Below are 20367 nucleotides of genomic sequence, written 5' to 3' on the forward strand. Positions count from 1 at the left end.
ACAAATCTGCCTTTTTGGGGGGGGCAGGTCTTGCTTTATAAGCAGAAGGAGTTAATGCACGAGGGGAAATGACCACTGAGCAGCCCCCACCAGCAACTCCGCTTTGGTCTCGTAAGCACAGTGAAGGGAGTAGGCCAGGAGGAAGCAGCAGCCTCCCCCACGCCCTGGCTCGAGCACACGAGAGCAGGAGATCCCTTGATAAAGACTGTTGACCAAAGAACTGACTACCACTTCCAAAGGCCCCTTGCAGCTGTCCCCTGTTGTCATCTGCTATGGGTCACCAGCCCCCTGCCTGGCTGAGGAACTTGAGTGACTTGGCAGATGTTTCTGCATTTGGGGGAAAAAAAAAAAAAAAAAGAGTCACAGCAACTTGCTCTGGCCTGGGCTGTGACCCTACCCTTACCTCATAAAAGCTTTTGGATGCACAGTGTAGGGAGAAGCGACAGCGGCCCATCTACACCCAGCCAGGGACACAGCAGGCTCACTCCCGGGGCTCAGGGCGCCCGAGAGGCAGGGTAGGTATTTAATGGCTTGTGCAGCCCTGATCCACCCACCTAGCCTTGAAGGGATGGAGCTTTTTCCTCTACCTTCTCCAAGAACTCATTTCCCCCGTTGGAATGGGAGTTCTCCCTGAAGTCCTCTGTAATTCCAATCCCAGTTCCTCTTCCATCGCCAGGTGGTCAGGTACTTGTGCTTGACCTTTGCCAACTTACCCACACTCACATCCTGGTTGGCTCTTTCCTCTCAATTTCTGACCCATTTTTTTTTTTTTTTTTTTTTTTTGGTTCAATCAAATCGATTTTCCTGCCGCCCTTTGGATCAGACCACCAGGCTGATTCTGCTCCTCCTCCCATGCTCGTTCCCGTGGGCCTGCCTCTCAGGGAAAATGTTGCACATGGGAGATTCCAGAATGACATCAAGTGAGTGGTGTTCCCCTCTCCTCGACCCTGGCCACACATCTCTGCTGAATCAAATTTGGGGGAATGGTCAGGGGAAAAACAAATGAGGAAATCTAAGTAGTTATCAATTTACAAAGTAACAGCGTACAGAAAGCCTAATCATGGCACTTAATCACAAGCTACTTTTTCAAGCCTTGTACCCTGACTGCTTATCTACTCCAGTAATTTATTAGTAGCTCATTATATATTGTCTTCTCCCTAAGGAGACACCTCAAGGTCAGGAACCTTTACTTAAAGTTCTTTGGTTCTCCACAGCCCAGGGCTTCATGGACATGTGACCAGTGCAGTTACACAGAGTCCCCAGGCTCTGAAAAGCCTCATACGTGAGTTTAAGGATCTATGGTCACCGTCTTGAAATCCTTAATGATTTCATCTTTGAGTTTAGGCTTTAGAAGGGAAGTCTGAGGGGACAAATGGAACCAGGGCAGGGGGCATAAAGCCTTGGCTCATGTGTTATTCCATCTCTCAGGACCTGCGAGCCTCCCTAAGAGTGGTCCTCGGGCCCCTTGCCCTTCACCCTCTGGTGCCCCCAGCCTCACCTAGGGGAGTCTGGGTCAGGCAGGGCAGGGCGGCAGCGTTGCAACGCATTCAGAGGGCAACTCTTGCCCACTCCTGATCCAGGTACCAAGCCCACTGCAGAGTTTGCAATCCTAGGGGTCAGAGTGGCAGCGCTGTGGGAAGGGAGATGCATCAGTCTGGTGGCTGGAGGCTGGGGGAACCCAGCAGCACCGTCCCAGGGTAGAGGGTAGGGCCCCGGTGGCTGCGAGTCTGCTCCCACCCTGGGGGTGTCCCCGTACCCAAGCGAGCACGACGTCAAAGAGCCCACGAAAACACCGCAACAGGTCAAAAGAGAGGAGAGAGAAGGAGATCACGGAACAAAGGAAAAAGTTTTAAGGTTTAGAATCTTCCACAGGATATTTTCCCTGCTTTTTGATCGAGAGGCCCCACATTTTCATTTTGAAAAGCATCCCGCACATTTTACAGCTAGCCCCGCCACGGTGAAATGTAGACATAGGATCCTAATGCGACCTGGGACCTTCCAAGCCATCTGAATTTTAATCCCAAATCATCCGGGGCTAGCTATATGGCAACAGGGACGTTTCTTGGCTTTTCTGAGTCGGTTTTTCCATCTATACAAGGATTGCAATCGTCCCCTATACACTGCATTGAATCACGTGGTCAGGACTGCGCAGGGAGCACTGAACTGGCACTAACTTCCCCTCAGAAAGGTCCCTTCCTGTCCCCTCTCCCATTCTGCAGCAAAGCTGCCCAGGGATCCTCAGGCCTCCCTTGAATATCCGCAGGGAGAGAAGACTCTCCTACCGCCTGACTAACTTCATTAGAAGAGAAGGGGGCAGCTGGTGGCTCAGTGGTTGAGCATCTGCCTTTGGCTCAGGTCATGACCCCGGGGTCCCAGGATCAAGTCCCGCATTGGGCTCCCCATGGGGAGCCTGCTTCTCCTTCTGCCTGTGTCTCTGCCTCTCTGTGTCTCTCAGGAATAAAGAAAACTTTAAAAAGAGAGAGAGAGAGGAGAAGGAGCAGAGGCAGCTAAGCATACTGGGGCAGTTCATAAATGGCTCAACCTAGTAGCCACCAAGTTCTCTGAGACCCCCCTCCCGTCCGCCTTCAGGACTCTGCCTCAGAAAGGGGCCAAGGTTCCTCCTTGCACCAGCCTTCTCTGCATCCAGCCATCCTATCTCCCACTAGGATGCTCATTGCAGAGCCACTTGCATAAAAGGCTGCAAAAAACAAAACCCGAGGGCAAGTCTCAGGACATGACCAGTATGTGAGGAGCTCTGACAGAGAATGTGGGTTTGGGGCCTGAGAGAAATACCCCCGAGGATGCTCAGAGCTCAGCCTTGAGGAAGGCAGCGCTTCACTTGGCCATCTGCTGTGTCATTTCCCACTGGGTCTGTCTTCTTGCCTGAGGCACTCGCCACTCACCTGGGCCTTAAATACAAGTGAGTGTCCCTCCCTGGGGAGAGGTTACAGAGGCTTCCAGAGCAGCCCAGGCTCCTGGTCATTAGCGGATGTCTGGCCCCTCCATAGCAGGGGTTCTCAAAGGCACAGACGGGCGCCAGGGAGGGTGGTCTGCATTCTCTCTAACGCCTCAGGTGACTCTCATGTTCCCTAAAGCTTAGGAACCACTGAAACAAAGGATAGAAGAAAAGAAATCCACAAAGACAGACAAAGGAGCACCTATGATAGACTTTTTAATTTTATTTAATTAATTTTATGTATTTATTTTGAAAGCACTGATCATCTTCAAACATACTAATTTTATTTATTTATTTTGAAAGCACTGATCATCTTCAAACATACTACTAAAATTGAAAATACTGATTATTTAAGTCTCTATTTATTTTTTATTGTCCATCTCCTGCTGCTAGAATATGAATTCCATAGAGGGATCTTTGTTATGTTCAATGAAGTAAGTATCCAAAGTATCTAGGAAAATATGTAGAGCATCATAGTAATTCAATAAATATATTATTTCAAATGATTTTTTTTAAATGACAAAGGAGTGTCTAAACCTTTTTTATTTTTAAGAAAGTTATTTATTGGGACCATCTAAACTTTTGATCAGCATTACACGCAGAAAAAAAAGAGTAGGACAGAGAAAAGATGAAACTGCAGCATCACGAGACTCTGAGGCTCCTTTTTTTTTTTTTATTAAAGATGTTATTTATTTATTCATGAGAGACACACACACACACAGAGGCAGAGACACAGGCAGAGGGAGAAGCAGGCTCCCTGCAGGGATCCCAATGCGGAACTCAATCCCAGGTCTCCAGGATCATGCCCTGGGCCAAAGATGCTCAACTGCTGAACCACCCACGCATCCCGAGACTCTGAGGCTCTTATAATGGAAAAATAAAATTCCCCCATGATTTGCACTAATTGTCTACCTTGACTACACATTTCCAACTAAAGAACTTTGAAAACATGAATGCCTGGGTCCCAGCCCCAGAGACTGTTTAATTAATTGGATTGAGAATGACTTTTATAAGCTCCAGAGCTGATTCTCCAGCAGAGACAGAACAGAGAGCCCAACCCCTTAAAAAAGGAACTGACAACACTTAGCTTGAAGAAAGGACAACTTAGAGACACCAGAAGACTCCAAATATTTCAGAGGTTTGCATATGGGAAGTCCTTACTTTCCAAAAGGGCCAGAGTCATATTTTTGGCTCAATGCATGAAAAGTTTTTCTAACAATTTAGAAGTTTTTTGTTTTTTGTTTTTTTTTTCTTAAATGCACTGTCCTTTGGGAGCACTCCCCTCACTGGAAAAATTTGCATAGTTTTGAGATGATAAGATGCTATGGGATGTCCTGAATCTGGGGGCAGGTTGAACTAGGTGGCCATTCAGCTCACTTGCAGCTCATCATTCTCATTTTAAGCATTCTCCATTCATAAAACTTCCCCAAAATGGTTTTCTCCCCTAAACCCCACATTAGATGTCTGTCACTCACTACCTGCGTGGGAACTGCCTGGGGGGAGCTCATTACTACGCTCGTTACCTGGCTCCATCCCAGACCCACTGGGTGAATCTCAGATGATTCTGTTTTACTCAGGTCTGATAGCGTCTGCCCTAGACTCTGGTCCAACCACAACAAAGCTGGCCAGGCTTCCCTTCCCGTTACTTAGCGTCATGAACTAGCCAGGGATGAATAAAATATGTCCATCCACCACCCACACCCTAAAAAAGAATGGCCTGGTGTCACCGCAGCCTCAGAACTCTACTTCATCACTCCCTCCCATTTTGTGGGAGGACCCACTAGCCTCACATACTTCATTTCTGCTCAGACGGAGGGTGCTTTTCATCCCCATTTCACAGATAAAGATTGAGAGCAAAGACAGTTGACTAGCTCTTGGCTAAGATCAAGGCAAGCCGGGCCCTTCAATCAAAAGCTCTGGCTTTTCGTTATGATGCCTGCCTTCTGCACAAAGATGCCCCTTGAACACAAGGCACGAATGCTACCCCAGGCACTGGGGCACTGGGGCACTGGGGCAAAACCCACAAGAAGAAGTGGTTCCTTCTCAACTTCTCAGCTTGACCTTGCCTGAAAGCTCTAGAAAGTTCGATACAAGATCAAGTATTTTCACTGACACTCCTGGAAAGAATGGTCCTAATCTGGAGATCTGGGGGCTTGCTCAGTGTGAATGCTTCCCCATGAGACGCACTTTGCCAACATCAGTATATCGTCCAGCACCCGACGGCCTCCCATACGGATGTGCCCAGTGGCCCTCGGCCCCCGTGGCATCTACTGGCTCCTACCCCACGCTCCTCCAATCAACAGAGCTAACTTCTCATCTCCCTTTCCAGAAATGACCACTTTTCCTGCAGCTGTGCCATAATCGGCATGGACTTCTGACATGCCTAAATGAGTGTAGCAGCCCCTCATTCCTGACATCCCCAGCTTTGAGGGAAGTAGTTTGGGGTTCATTAGACATCCCCCAGAGTGCGGCAAGACAAGCAACCCACTGAATGGTTGGAGGGCAATAAACTAGCTTCTATTTGTGTGTGCAGACACACAGCCAGCAAGAAACCAAGACAATTGTGTTTTGGGGTTTTCTGAAATTTGTCTTGGCACACCGGCTATGGATTTTATTTCACTACCACATCCCAAACACTGCTGACATTCAAGTCACAGCAATTTAACACAAAATGACTGAGAAATAAACAGCGCATCAGCAGTGGTTTCTGATTTTCTCTCCGGCCATCCCTCCTATTAAATGTAACACAGCACCAGAGCATCTGCCATTTAAAGGGGGAGGGGGGACATCCCCGAGTCGGGGACAGTGTCGAACTTGACATGCTGTTGGCATCTGCGAGGCTAATTGTGTCAGCATCAGCTTATGTGACTTGGCCTTCATCTCGCTGCTATTTGAGACTGTGCATACTGTCAGCATGAGTGTCTGGGCCCCTTCCCGCGCAGGGCAAACGCAGTAAAATAACAGTGGTGCCGGCCCATGGCAGTTGGCTTTCTTGAACTGTGACAGACACGGGGTTTCTAGTGTCTGCTCCCAAGTTTCCATCGGGCTCATAAAAACCCCACCTACATGGAAATACCTATTCTGTTTCCATTCCTCTTACGTTTCTCCCTCATCGGGCTCAGGGCTGTGTCGGCGAAGTGTGTAGGCCTTGCTGGGTTTTCGCAGCAAAATCTGTGCTTGTGGGGCAGGCCAAGCACGGCTGCTGAGAAGCTAGTGGCTAACTGAGAAAAAGTCACAGACAGTGAGTGTGGCGAGGGCCACACTCAAACCCTCCTCTGTGGGCAGGTGTCCCGTGAATGTGGCATCTCCCTTGCCAATGGCCTCCCATGGCTGGGACTTCTCTAGAAGGGGTGCAGATGCTCTTCTCAGCCACTGTCTCATTCTTTAAAGCACCTAAAGCTCTCTTGGTTTGGGTTTCTCTCTCTCTCTCTCTCTCTCTCTCTCCTGCCCCTTTCTCCCTCTCTCCCTCTCTTTCTCTTTCCCCATTCTTATCTTCCCTCCATCCTTTGCCGGATTTTCTTGCTCTGCTCTTAGCTCCCTTCTCTTCAATTTCTTCTTTATTCTGTCTATGATACCTAATGGGGCAAAACAGTCATGATTTGGGCCCACTAACGGCATTTAAAGAGGCCAGAGACCCCACAACATAGTAATCCGCACAATTATCCCAGGATTCAGCAATGCCTCCCAACAAGGTCAGTAGGGAAGAAAAAAAAAAAAAAAAAAGGGCAGTATGTGCTGACTTTCCTGACAAATTAAACTTGGAAACTTAGGATGTCATCCTTAATCCCCTAATGGATTAGAAGCGCCCTTCACTTTCCATCTCTTTTTACAGACTGAGGAACCGGGGAGTAAACTCTTCCCAGGATTACACCAAACATTGGCAAAATAAGGCTTAAAATGCACACAATCTTAGACATTCTTGCTCATCCCAGCAGAGAGCATTCTTATTCCCAAACTTCAACAATCCGCCTTTCCAGAAACTACTGCACTTTCCCTGCAGCTCTAGAATGACTGGCGTGGATTTTTGACACGCTTACTGGGCGGAGTGGCTCTTTACTAGGCTGAAAAGCTTCCTTCTAATCTTTCTAAAGTTATGGCCGTGATGCATATAATGGCCAATGCGTGTCTGGTGCCGTGAGCTTCTCCCAGTTTGCTGTAAGCTTCTTGCTTGTGGCCTGACTTCTTTGCCAGGCAATTGCCTAAGTACTTTGAGGTACTGTGCTGAGCTGCTGTTGCTCTGCCCTAGAGCTAAGCTAACAGGCGGCGGGGCACACACCCTGCTAGGATTGCAGGCTATTTACCAACTTAACCAAGTGGCAGGGGCTATTATTACTCACGTATTAAATTCATGACTTGGGAGTGAGTACATACGAGGCGGAATAGATGGTCCGGATTATCCACTTTGAGAGAACGAAAGCAAACGCAGCCAGCGTTCCGTCTCTCTGAAACTCTACGTTGCACTTAGGACTGAGAGCACATCCAGGCATTGCCTGGCACCTACCAGGCGCTCTCTCAGGGCTGTTGGCATCGAATTCCTCTGACTGCAGTTTTCTCTACAACAAGAGGAGACCAGACTGTCTCTCCCAGAACTCCTCAGCGACAGAGAACTCCAAAATCAGGTGGACGGCCTCCTGCAGTCTCTGATAGCTCCAGCTGCACAAAAAGCTCTTCCCTGAGGTCAGCCTACTCACAGCTCTTCCCGCTGGATCTAGCTCTGCAACACAGGGGGACTTACTCTCTGCTTGACCCCCCCTCAGAAATTTTGAGACCGGTTCTGATATCTCACCACCCCTATTTCTGTCCTAAGCAAACACCTTCACTTCCTTCCATGATTTTTCATGAAAGCCTCTAACTTTCATGGACGTTACCCTCTTTGCTCCAATCTTAAACTCAGATCCTCAGGTCTGCACATAATTCTCAAGGCCGAAGAGAGTAATAGCACCGTCACCTCCCTTACTGCGGGACTTAGACTTTCATTAATACATCCCAACAGTAAATAATTCTTGCTCTCTCCTCTTTCACCTTCGCACTCCTATCTTCTATGTCTTTTGAGTGCATAATAAATTTCAAGTCTTCGGTCTTTCTCATACAAACTATTTTACAGATGCTACTATCTTGTGTCTCATACCCTGAGGCTTTTTTTTTTTTTTAGGCACACATTTCAACCCCTACTCAAATGCCTCTACTTATTTGACTTCATTCCTCATTTCAGATACATACAGATGGATTTAAAATCTGATTTGGTAAGCCAGCGCATTCATCTGTTGAATGATATAGCAGAGGACAAACTCTTACAATCAGAAGGCCACTTAGTACATATTTCACTCAATCTCCTAGACTCACAGATCACGAACGAAGTTTCTAAAATTTGTCTGGGTGAATGCAGACCTGAATCCATAGGACAACCTCCTCCTGAGAGCCGTTTCCACCGCGGCAGGCAGCACCACGTGCCGCTCATGTCAGGGTGGACAGCCAAGTCTACGGCCAACAGGACAAGGTCGAGGAAGGTTCCGGAACCCACCTCACCCCAGAATGCCTATTCTCTGTGAATCAACACTCTGAGATTTGTCTCCCATGTACATTTGCTCGGAAAGCTGCATGGAAGATCTGAATTGTTCTTTGTGCTGAAAGCCAGCCCTGAATCTCAAATACAAAGATGGTAGGGAGCGCGAAGTGCTTTGAAGGCTTTGTTAGTTGTCAGATGTTCTTATTAGCATTTCAGTAGATGGTCATTCAGTACCTTGCAAAGAACATTCGAGTTTCAGAGGATGGTGCTTTCCTGGGGTTGGTAGATGTATTCAGAAAGGGTGTGTACTCTTCCCCCGTCCTGTTTGTTCTGGCAACACAGCTATGGTCAATTAAGATATGGGACCATACAGGAATTATAGGAATCCAGATTAACTGCGGTGTGAACGTGTTCTGGAACGGAGCCGCGGGTGTTAGGCTTGTTTTAAGAAATCATGTTCAGTTGGGTGCTAAGCAACTTTCGTTCAAGGTGGGGTCACCACTTGTGAGCGGAGAACAAAAACCATCTTTAAAGTTGAGACTCTCCATGGTCAGAACCAGACCACAGCTGAGTCCTTTAAAATGCTCAAAAGGTTATTTTTACTTAAGTATCTGAGAGCAAGCCCGACGGCTTAGCATCCATCCCATGATTTGGGTGTAGAGAGGCTATAAAATGTGTGAAATTTCATCTGCTCTTAGGGACACCGGGATAGAAAACCAACAGGACAACAGCAGCTGGGACACCCAAAGAGTGAGTCCAACCTGCCCCACTTTCTTGTAAACCCCCCCAAAGACAGAGGGTGCTGCTATTTTGAGGACAGACATGGAATTCTTGAGAAAAAAAAAAAAAAAGAGAGAGAGATTCTCCTCTTAAGGAAAGTTGGAGCTCAGTCTTACAGCTCTCTCTGTTTTTTTCTCGGACACCCTCAGAAGTCTTTCTGACAAGGGGTCAACACACAGGTGGTTTCTGAAGCCTTGTCTGCCCTATTTTCTGACAGGCCAGCGTGCAGACGACACAGGACAGATGCTTTAACTCAGATCCAGGCAGTGGGTCTCCTCCACTTCCTCAAAAGCATTTGCTACTAAGTCCCCTTTAAAGAAGAGCTCTTTGAATAAAGCCCTTGCTTCTTAAATGTATTAGGATAAAAGCACACAGAAGTCCCAGAGAACCAGAGTGGTAAACACGCAGGTACATAAGCAGGATAAAATATGCAACAGGCGAAGGCAAAGAGATGGGGATTCATACAGAGGCAGCAGCAGAGGGCTTCTATGCACACACCCTAGGATACCCTCAAGTCAGCAGAACAACGTGTGCCACGTTAAGGTGAGTGAATTACGCCTTTTTTAGATGCCTATTTCTTGCCATTTTGCACCGATTTCATTGGACTGGTTTTTTTTAATTGAAATATAATTGACATAGGATATTCTATTAGTTTCAGCTGTTTCGTTACACCATTTTAAAAGGCTCGACAACATATCTGAAAGGCTTCCCTGTGTCCGAAAAGAAAACAGCCACTTCCATAATCTCACCTGAGTAGATTAATCTAGCTTCTGTGCGTACAAGTAAGAAAGGTCGCCAGCGAAGAACACACACATTGCACAGCAGAGCACCCATGGGATCCTGGGATACATTCAGAGCCAGAGGAGTTTGGACAAGGGAAACTTGGCAGTTCTCGTCAAGGGCTGCTAAACACCTAGGGAGTGAGCTGGGAGTGAGCCATGTCGTTGTAGCTCTGTAGCCCTAGGTCAGGGTTGGGGAGAGACAGGAAGAGGTCCGCATGCATGTCTCCCCAAGGAGCTCGTGGTGAGTTCCCTTTTAGACCTTCCTGACCAGGATCCACAAGGGACCAGCACTGGGAGCATCAGCACTGGGAGGACTGGTGCTGGGAGGATGGGCGACGGCGAGGACAGACACTAAGAGGACGGAGGCTGGGAAGATGGGTGCTGGGAGGACGGATGCTGGGAGGACGAGCACTGAAAGGAAGGACACTGGGAGGATGGGTGCCAGGAGAACAGGCACCTGGGAGGAAGAGCACTGGGAGCACAGACACTGGGAAGAATGGTACTGGGAGGACGGGTACTATAAGGAAGGGTGCTGGGAGGATGGACACTGTGAAGATGGATGCTGGGAGGAAGGATGCCAGAGGAAGGGCACTGGGAGGAAGGGCGCTGGGAAGATGGGTACTGGGGGGAAGGATGCTGCAAGGATGGGTGCCCAGACAGGCACTGGGAGCACAGACACTGGGAGCACGAACACTGGGAGGATGGACAGGGAGCACAGACACTGGGAGGAATGGACGCTGGGAGCATGAACATTGGGAACACAGACCCTGAGAGGAATGGCACTGGGAGTATGGACACTGGGAGGATGGGCGCTGGGAGCACAGACCCTGAGAGGAATGGCACTGGGAGCACAGACACTGGGAGTATGGGTGCTGAGAAGAATGGCATTGGGAGCACAGACCCTGGGAGGGTGGGTGCTGGGAGCACAGACACTGGGAGCACGAACACTGGGGGGATGGACGTTGGGAGCATAGACACTAGGAGGATGGGTGCTGGGAGGAATGGCACTAGGAGCATAGACACTGGGACAAATGGCACTGGGAGCACGGACACTGGGAGGAATGGCACTGGGAGCACGGACACTGGGAGCACAGGCGCTGGGGGGACAGGCTCCGTACCGAGGGAAGGGCCTCTGTAACTTTGACCAGCACCGGGGCTAAGTCGGCTGCCTTCCCACCCCTGTGTCCCAGCTGCAGCCCCAGGACAAGCCCTCCCAGCCTGTAACAGGTGCTCAGCATGACAAAGCAGAAGGACACGAACTCTTCTCTCCAAAAGCAAAGTCACTGATGACCATGACCGCTAATCACACCTGCACGGACCTGGTGTTCCACGACACACTTTCACGTATTCCCTCATCGGAGCCGGTAACTGATAAACACGGTAACATCGTCCCCGTCATAGTGTTGAGGAAACCACAACCGAGAGGCCAAATGGTTTTCTGTAAAGGTTCTCTGGGCTTCTTGGAGCTAATCTAATGCTCATCCCCTGACACCAGGGATACTAAGGAGAGGGGACGGCAGGCTGAGAGGACTGACCCTGAGACCTCGGTGACGCTCCAACTTGGGGAGATACGGCAACACTGAATTAGCCACGCGGACCTCTCAGCTGCTCTGATGCTTGGGTGACAGGTTTCTCTTCATTGTTCTTTCGAACAGCTATTTCCAGCGCCAGCTATTCCAAGGGCCACAATAACTTCCAATCACGTCACCTCTCCCATTTCATCTTTTTTTTATTGTTCCTTCCCTCCCTCTATGCCCACTTCCATTCCTCAGCATCCCCTCCTCTCTCTAAACCTCCAACCAGTGAGGTCTGCACAATAACTTTCAGTCACCTCAAAGAAACAACGTCAGAAACGCCTTCCTCCAAAAAGCACAGTGGCCCGAGGGTGACAGTACAGAAAAGGGGCCAAGATGGAGAAAGGGACTGACTGACGGCCATTTCAGGCAGCCACCTCGGGGACCACAACCTCTGTAACTGGCACTTTAGGAATGACCTGGAAATGAGAGAGAGAGAAGCAGGGAGAGAGCCAGGCTCTCCAGTCTCAGGAGGAGACAGACCATGTCTTTAGAACCCTCAGCTTTCTTCTGTGGTAGGGGAGGGAGACACTGGACCACAGGCGCTGCCTCGGTGGGCCTAACAAAGATGCAGAGGCCATGGTGGCCGTAGGCCTATTCGATGACAAAGTCATTCTGCAGTGTTCAACGAGAGTCCACAGTTGCCTGGGAGTTTCCGGCGCTTTCAAATTGTCCCTCTGGATGTGGAGAACCCGCTGTAGCTGTGGCCTCTCTTCCCCCCAACATGGCCTCACCGACGTCACTCTGCTCCGACAGGCAATCCGTGCAGCCCAAACACGGATGGACCTTTACAAACCCCTTTGCTTTTGTTGTTGTTGTTGTTGTCGTTGTTGTTGTTGAAACCAACTGACCCTACATTATGCTTTCATTGTAGGAAGGAAGTTGGTTGGGGGGTGAGGGTGCTCGAAGAGGCAAACATGCTCCAGCGCTCTACGGTAATTACACCCACGTCTAATCCCACACCCACTGCTCTACGGGTGTACCGAGTCCTCTAACTATAGATTCTAATCTTGCAGAAGACACAGATGCATGGTTCTGCTCGGTGGACCTTCCAGAAGTGAGTCTGAAGAGGACGGCAGAGCTTTCCCCGCAGACCTCTACGGTGGCGCATCAGTAACCAGGCCTCAGTTCCCTCGCGTCTAAGACAACATTGGGCTTGGGCTCCAGGTGTCTATCTAAGGCTGGGAGACTCCCCGCCTCCCGCTGACGTTCAGGTAAGAAAGCACAGACTCTGCGATAGCTTGGCATGCCTTTCTAGCATATTAGGTTCCATTCTTTTTTTTTTTTTTTAATTTACCATATTTCAAAATATTTTATTTGAATTCAATTTAGTCACATAGTGCTTTAGTGCTTTATTTATTTCGGGGGTAGAATTTAGTGATTCATCTGTTACCTGTAACACCCACTGCTCATCCCATCACAGGCCCTCCTTAGTGCCCCTCACCCAGTTACCCCATCCGCCACCCAGCCCCTCCAGCGACCCCCACTTTGTTCCCTATACTTAGGGGTCTCTTATGGTGTGTCTCCCACTCTGATTTTATTGTTCCTTCCCTCTCTCTATGCCCACTTCCATTCCTAAGCATCCCCTCCTCTCTCTAAACCTCCAACCAGAGAAGTCTGCACAATAACTTTCAGTCACCTCAAAGAAACAACTTCATAACGTGTGTTGCTTTCTAGACTGTGACCCCAACCTACCTTGCCCACTTCACGGGCACCCTGTCATCCCCCCCCCTCCCTCCCCTGCCACAGTGGACTCTGCCCTAAGCGCACCCTGTTATTTCCAAACTTGCCAGGCACCACCACACCACCATACCCATGCCCCTGCCACATCTGGCAAAATTCTTCTTATCCTGGAAGGTCCAACATTAGTGCTTCCTCTTTTTGGAAGACTTTCCAGCTCTTTCAGAACACAACTGACTTCTCCCTTCTTTATGCCCCAATGGCACTTATGTATTATAGTCACCTCTTTACATGTTTACCTGATAGACAGGGGCAGCATGAGGGCAAGGACTCAGACTCATTTCTGTTTTTAAAATGTGATAATGCCAGGGCGCCTGGGTGGCTCAGTTGGTTGAGCGTCTGCCTTTGGCTCAGGTCATGATCCCAGGGTCCTGGGATCAAGCCCTGAGTCAGACTCCCTGCCCAGCGGGGAGTCTGCATTTCCCTCTCTCTCTGCCCCTCCCTGCTGCCTCTCTCTCTCTCTCTCTCTCAAATAAACAAAAATAAAATCCTTAAAAAAAAAAAGTGAGAATGCTAACTCTTGTCTCTAAGAACTGCCATTAAGAGTTAGATAAGATAATGAATATGAAACATAACGAGTACTTAATAAATGTAAGGTTATATTATAAATGACCGCTGGGAGTGGAAGGGGGAAAACTGCACTTATTCTCTGATATCTGAGACATCAATAAGACTCTTCCAGCCAGGAACAGAGAAGAGGTCCCCTATGTCAAAACTGCCTGACACCCTGGGGATAGGAGCCACCCTCTCCTCTGCCTTTACAGATTCAAGCACACACACACACACACACACACACACACACACACACAGCACAGTCCTTGCATCTGCCTCTGCTACTCAGTTTACAACAACTAGAATCAGAAACCTGTGGGTACATGTGAGCCTGATTCGGTAGGACATGTGTTAGAAAAACCACTCCTGGATCTACCGGATTTGCTGACCCACTGCATTACTCACATATAAACCAGGTGTAAGAGGAGACTTCGGGTGATCATGCTATTAAAAGTACCCACTTCACGTACAACTTGCAAAGCACTTGCTTGAACATAATCTCATCCTAAACCCAGCAGCATCTTGTACAGGTGCTGTCTTATTGATGGGGTCGACTCTGTGCTAGGTCAGCCCCCTCCTGAAGCTCCTCATGTGTAAATGAAAGTACTGAGGTTTCCAGCAGATGAGTCACGTGTGCACATCAGCTAGAACAGAGAAGGGGCTGGAAACTGCCAACCCAGTCTATACTCTTTCCATGGCCCCATGGCCCCATGGCCCCTCCCAATCAAGGTTTGTCCTGCAATATTTTAAGGACCAGGGGATGGAAAGTCCCAGAACAGCCCAAGCTCAGCAAAGCCTTCTAAGGTAGGAGAGATCCGCAGAAGAAGCTGGTGATTGGGAGCAGTCTTATGACAGATTTGAGGAGGGATGACAGAGCCAGACGTCCTTTAAAATACAGTCACCTCAATGACCCAGACCATGTGCTGAAGTTTATCGATCGAGTCTGGTTCTAGCTGTCTGAATCTTCAGTTTTTCCTCAAGAGGACAGAGTTGGACACACCAAGAGTTCAGAGCCAGAACTTCTAAAAAGCCTCATGTGGGTTTCGAAGGAGTCCCTATGGGGTCTGTGCGAAGGCTCCTTCTCACCAGCCCATGACATGTCTTGTGTGTGATTGTAGCTAAGTGAGGAGACTTTGATCTTACTCTTGGCATGTGGTTTTATTAAAGCGCTTCAGTAAAAATTCCCAAGCCTATGGATAAGGGGATGGATGGTTTATGCCAAGGACCATGTCTTCTTAGTAAGAATTCCCATCTGTCCTTGAAGCTGTGTCACCTTGAGGAAGACCCCATAACCTCTCTGTGCCTTGTCAACTTGTGACTGCTTCACGGGGTCCTAGTCCCTGCTCAAGTACGATGATGCTTGTGAAAGCGTTTTGTTCAGTGCAAGGCGGTAAATCAGGTGGCGTAGCTGTACTTAAACTTATTCTCAATTGTCCTTGAGGAAGAACAGGCCATCCACACACCCCAGGAAGTCATTCAAAGATAACAAGTGCGAGCTTACATTACCTTATCTAATCCCCCGGAAATCACTTTTGAGGTAGATCCCTCACTTTGCAGATAAGGAAACTGAGGCTCCGAGCTTGTAACCAGAGAGTACTAATAAGCGATTATCCAACCCAAATCCTGACTCTGACAGGTGTTCTTCTCACTCACCACATCACCTCAAACTTGGGAAGGGTTCATGCAGATTTCAAGGCAGAGAACTCAAGCCACCCTTGGGATGGTTCTGTGAAATCCCTGTGACATCAGTCCCTTGAACAATACGTGCACCTGCAGCCAACTCTTTTGTTTGTCCTCCCCGCTTCACTGAGTGGCCTCACAGGTCACCCTCACAGGTCACCCAGGTCAATGTAACCTACATTCTCGACAGATCTGAATTGTCCTTCTGTCCCTTTTTGGGCAGACTCTAGGGATGTGAATGGACTCTCTATGACCCCTGAACTTTAGGGAGGAAGAAGGAGAAGCAAACATATGATGAATCTGCTCCCTGGAAAGTCGGCCTCTCGATATGGAAGGTGCCAGTAATAGGGCCAGCAGCTAAGAGCCTGCCCTGGATTCTCTCCTTGAAGCCTCATGAGGAATCTCTGAGGTAGATCCTATTTTTGATTCCATTTTGCAGATGAGGAGACAAAGGCCAGACAGATTACATATGGCCTCACTGGCCCCAGAGGTAATCAGTGGGAGAGTCAGGGGAGCAGGGGCTTACGATGGACTCCTTGCAGGTCATCACTTCAGACGCCAGTATCAGCCCCTATGACACACAACCCTGTTCATAACGGATAGTGGAGCATCTAACGTATTTGCTTTTCTCAGCTTTTCAAATACCCCACGTACCTTGCAACGCTTTTCTATCTCAGGTTATTTCTAATTCTGTTCTAACATACACAGTGACATTGATTATCTCCACAAGAAAGATTATACCTTTGAATCCTATAAACTAATGACAAGATACAGTCATTAAAAAATTAAAAATAAGAAATGTACCCAATGATATTTAATTCCTTTTCCTTCCTTCCTTCCTTCCTTCCTTCCTTCCTTCCTTCCTTCCTTCCTTCCTTCCTTCCTTCCTTCCTTCCTTTTCCTTCTTTCTTTCTTTCTTTCTTTCTTTCTTTCTTTCTTTCTTTCTTTCTTTCTTTCTTTCTTCTTCTTTCTTTCTGAATTAAGATGTTCTGGAAGGGCTCCACAGAAACTGTGAATTACTTTATATTATTTAAGTAAACTTTCTCTATATCTCGTCTCTGCAGAATGGCCACAGCACCACCAAATCGCCATGCGTGACAAAAACTCTGTGGTGCCAAAATGAAGGAAAGGGTGGAGGGTAGGCATTCTTGGTCATTTCACAATTTTCGGGAGGCTCCAGCATTTGGTACTTTCTCGTCAGTATGTGTTGACTCTCTACCTTTTTAGGTGGGGAAATCCAAAGGCAACATTTTTTGCTTGAAAATGCCTTTCATGGGAAGTTCTTCAGAAGCTTGTGGTTAATTTTGTTGCAATTTCTAACTCCTTGAAATCTGACTCATGGAACATATCACCAAATTTTGTGAGTCCTCTGACATGCAGTTTTGTTAAAATTCTTCAGCAAAAAGCTCCCAAACATCAGAGTTTAAGGGATGAGTGGTTTATGCAAGGAATTCCTAGTTGCCCATGAAGCCAACAGGAGCCGGTGACTCCTGTGCCCGCAAGCCACCTGCTTTCCCATCAAAAAGAAGAGGGACCTCCGAAGGACAAATGAACACTCTTCTTATTGCATTTCAGAATGTTCTTGTATTTTTTTCTTAAATGTAGATTTATATTTACAATAGATGATACATTTTCCAAAAAGACATGCTTTCCAGCCTTGCATTTTGGAACCTCCTAAAGATCAGTAACAAATTTGAGGAGGATTATACATTGGAAAAAAAAAAAAAAAAAAAGGATTTCAGATTCTGTCTAAATGTGGGTTCATTTGTGCTCCTAGTGTTCCAATTAAACCTCTGTTTACATCATAAATCCAGTTCTGCAGCTTTCCTGTAATATCCAAGGGCAGAACCCAAAAGTTTAAGACTCTGTCAGAGTTTTCTTTCCTCCTGGTTGAGACTTGCCTCTCCTTTTGCTTTTTTACTCTCCCCTAGAAACCTTCTTTATCATCTACTATTTGATTTAAAAACCCAGTTATTGGGCAGCCCGGGTGGCTCAGCGGTTTAGCACCGCCTTCAGCCCAGGGTGTGATCCTGGAGACCCGGGATTGAGTCCCACGACGGGCTCCCTGCATGGAGCCTGCTTCTCCCTCTGCCTGTGTCTCTGCCTCTCTCTCTCTCTCTCTCTCTCTCTCTGTGTCTTTCATGAATAAATAAATAAAAATCTTAAAAAAAAAAACAGTTATTTCCAAGAAGACATTAAAACCAATTTACAGTAGGTTTGTGTCATAAAACAACCTCCTCAGCCTCATAAACATTTATTTTCAAAAAGAGAGCGAGTGACCAGAAGAGAAACAGCCCATCACACCCCCACACACCTCCAATGCCTGGAAGGAACGCCCATAACCACAGGAGCTCCCCCCTCCAAGACCAGAGGCAGCATTTGCAAATGGTCTCAGCACAGTCTGGGGGGCAGGGGTTGGTAACTCTAGTCCTTGCTTCCTTCCTCCTGACTCCAGTGGTCAAGTGGCTGTTCCACTACAGACAAGTTACTCTACCCTCTTCTGCTTTTAGATTTCAAAGGATGGATTCAGTTTCCTGTGTCCAGATGTTCAACAGGACACAGTGGCACTGGAAGCCAGTAAAGGGGGAAAAAAAATCTGAATTTCCACAGAGAAAAAACCCGACTACCTACTTGAATCTGGAAGTGAAACCAGGTGCTTCCAGCCAGTCCCTACAGGAGCTCAGCAGCAGCAAGCCCTTGAGGAGCCCGTGCCCCTTCTTAAATCTCAGTGCATGTCTCTGAGCACACTTTCTCTGCGTGGGGGTCGACGGTTCTTCCAGGGACAACGCTAACCAGAGAGCTTTTGATTTCATACCTTTGCTCTCATAATTTTCCACCTTCAGCTAAAAATACTTCTTTCTGAGTGAGAGTCGACCAGAGCATAATCCCCCAAAGCAACAGGCACAGGGGCAGAATGAAAGGCTCTTGCAAGGGGCCTCAGGACAAGAAGGCTCTTCTGTTTATATTTCCAGCCTCCTTGGAAGGCAGCCCTGAGCACTTGGGAGTGGGGGTGAGGGTGGGGGTGGGGGGCTGTTTCGGGTGCTTGGGATTAATTCACACCCCCCACCTCCCACCCCACCAAGATAGGGAGGCTCTGCTGGGGGCTCTGCTGACAGCCCCCATCTGCCCATCTGGTAAGGGTAGAAAGAACTAGAATCAGCTCTCTCCATCTCCCTTTGCTGACCTTGGGGATCCTGTCACCATTGACTCATCAGATGAAGTGATAACGAAACTAAAGCACTTCTCTGGCAACCTCTGCTCTCTTCAATTTGAAAACAATGCTCCCCTGCTCCAGCCTGCACCTCCCCACCGAGGCACACATGCACACGCACACACACCCACGTGTACACACACCCATCACACCTCTAATAACAGTATCTCATCTACTGGCTCTGCTCATGGACATACGGGCCTCTGCCCCAAGCCCCTTCTCTTTCGGGAACATCGCAGAGGGCCGTGCTTGCCGAGCTTTAGGGTTGGGTTTTGTCTGTCCCCCTGGCACAGGTGCCTAGGGAGGACCGCAGTGTTGTGACTCAGCAGGCCCACAGTCCACACTCCTGGCTCTGCCACCGGAAAGCGGCCTGGGGGGAGGGGGCGGGGATGCTCTTCATCGTATTAGGCCTCAGTTTCCTCATTTGTAAAATGTGACCAGCAGCCACGTGGCAGGGTGGCTGTGAAGGTCAGAGTCAACAGAGGACATGGGGACCCTACGCTCGCCTCCCTTGCTCTAGGCCAGCCTCACTAACATACAACTACAGACAGACCTTGGGACGAACCGCACTTTTCCCATCTGCGAAATGGACGTGACACAAGGTCTCGCTCAGACAGCTGTGACCTTAACAGACGATTGTGACCGCAAGAACACAGAGCATCGTGCCTGGCACACGGCGAGCACCCCAACATGTTGGCCTCTGCTATTTCCTCCTGGATTCCACGTTGCCAGCAAAGGGGTTGTTTCTGGCAAATGTCTGTTCACCTTCCCAGCTACCTACTCATTCAGAGATTCCTCTGAACACTGAGCTCCCTTCGCAGCGGCCTGACCCGCCCCCACTCTGCTCAGCTCTGCTCTTCATCTCCAGATGAAGCAAAAATCTGGTAAATATTACACTTACAAGGTAACAGGTCTGGAATGCTTGGCATCTCAGGCGGAGCGCAATTGCTTCTTGGCACCCAGACACATATATGCTGCAGCCCAGGGCCAAACTACATTTGGCTGCTTTGTGCAATTCAAATAAAGATATTAAAAATCCTCCAAGTCTATAAACATTTGTACTGTTTGCTAATCAAAGGCGTTCTTTTTTTTTTTTTTTTAAGCCATCTGAAGAGAAGTTGGCATGTTGATTGTTCTTTTCTATTTAGAACCTAAGGAGCGCTGCGTATCTGCACACCACATAGGTTTCTAATAGATATAAATGCTTTATGTATTTTAGGCCAGGTGGACTCTACTTCCAGAGAGGACAGCCTTTCCCCAAGCAAACAGACCTGAGCAATTTTCATTCCAGAGTTGGTGTCTGTCACCGTGCTGCTCTTGTGCACATGACTGATGACTCATCTGAGCTTCCAAGTAATGGGGGTGGCAGCTAAGGTGGGTATGTGTCCTGGCTCTACCACTTAGTAGCTATTGATCTTGGGCAAGTCATTTAATCTCTCTTGGTGCCTTGTTTCCCTCATATGTGAAGTAGAAACGATAGGAGTACTTATCTATTATTGCCAGAATCAAACGAACCAGCATCTCCAAAGCGCTTAGAGAAGTCTCTGGAGTATAGGCAGCACTGCACAAGTATGAGTAATAAACAT

At 48.2% G+C, this 20367-nt stretch overlaps 1 protein-coding gene and 1 long non-coding RNA gene across 4 annotated transcripts in view; one reads left to right on the forward strand and one right to left on the reverse strand.

Moving 5' to 3' along the window:
* The window catches only part of TGFB2 (transforming growth factor beta 2), an 80124-nt gene that overhangs the window by 31089 nt on the left and 28668 nt on the right, over positions 1 to 20367 (reverse strand). The window lies entirely within an intron of this gene.
* Positions 474 to 19763, forward strand: LOC144307057 (uncharacterized). The gene is made up of 6 exons (XR_013374021.1): positions 474 to 515; positions 824 to 920; positions 9161 to 9212; positions 12473 to 12533; positions 12615 to 12812; positions 18081 to 19763. It is a non-coding gene; the product is annotated as an uncharacterized LOC144307057 (long non-coding RNA).

Source organism: Canis aureus, chromosome 38, assembly GCF_053574225.1.
Source record: "Canis aureus isolate CA01 chromosome 38, VMU_Caureus_v.1.0, whole genome shotgun sequence".
NCBI lineage: Eukaryota > Metazoa > Chordata > Mammalia > Carnivora > Canidae > Canis > Canis aureus.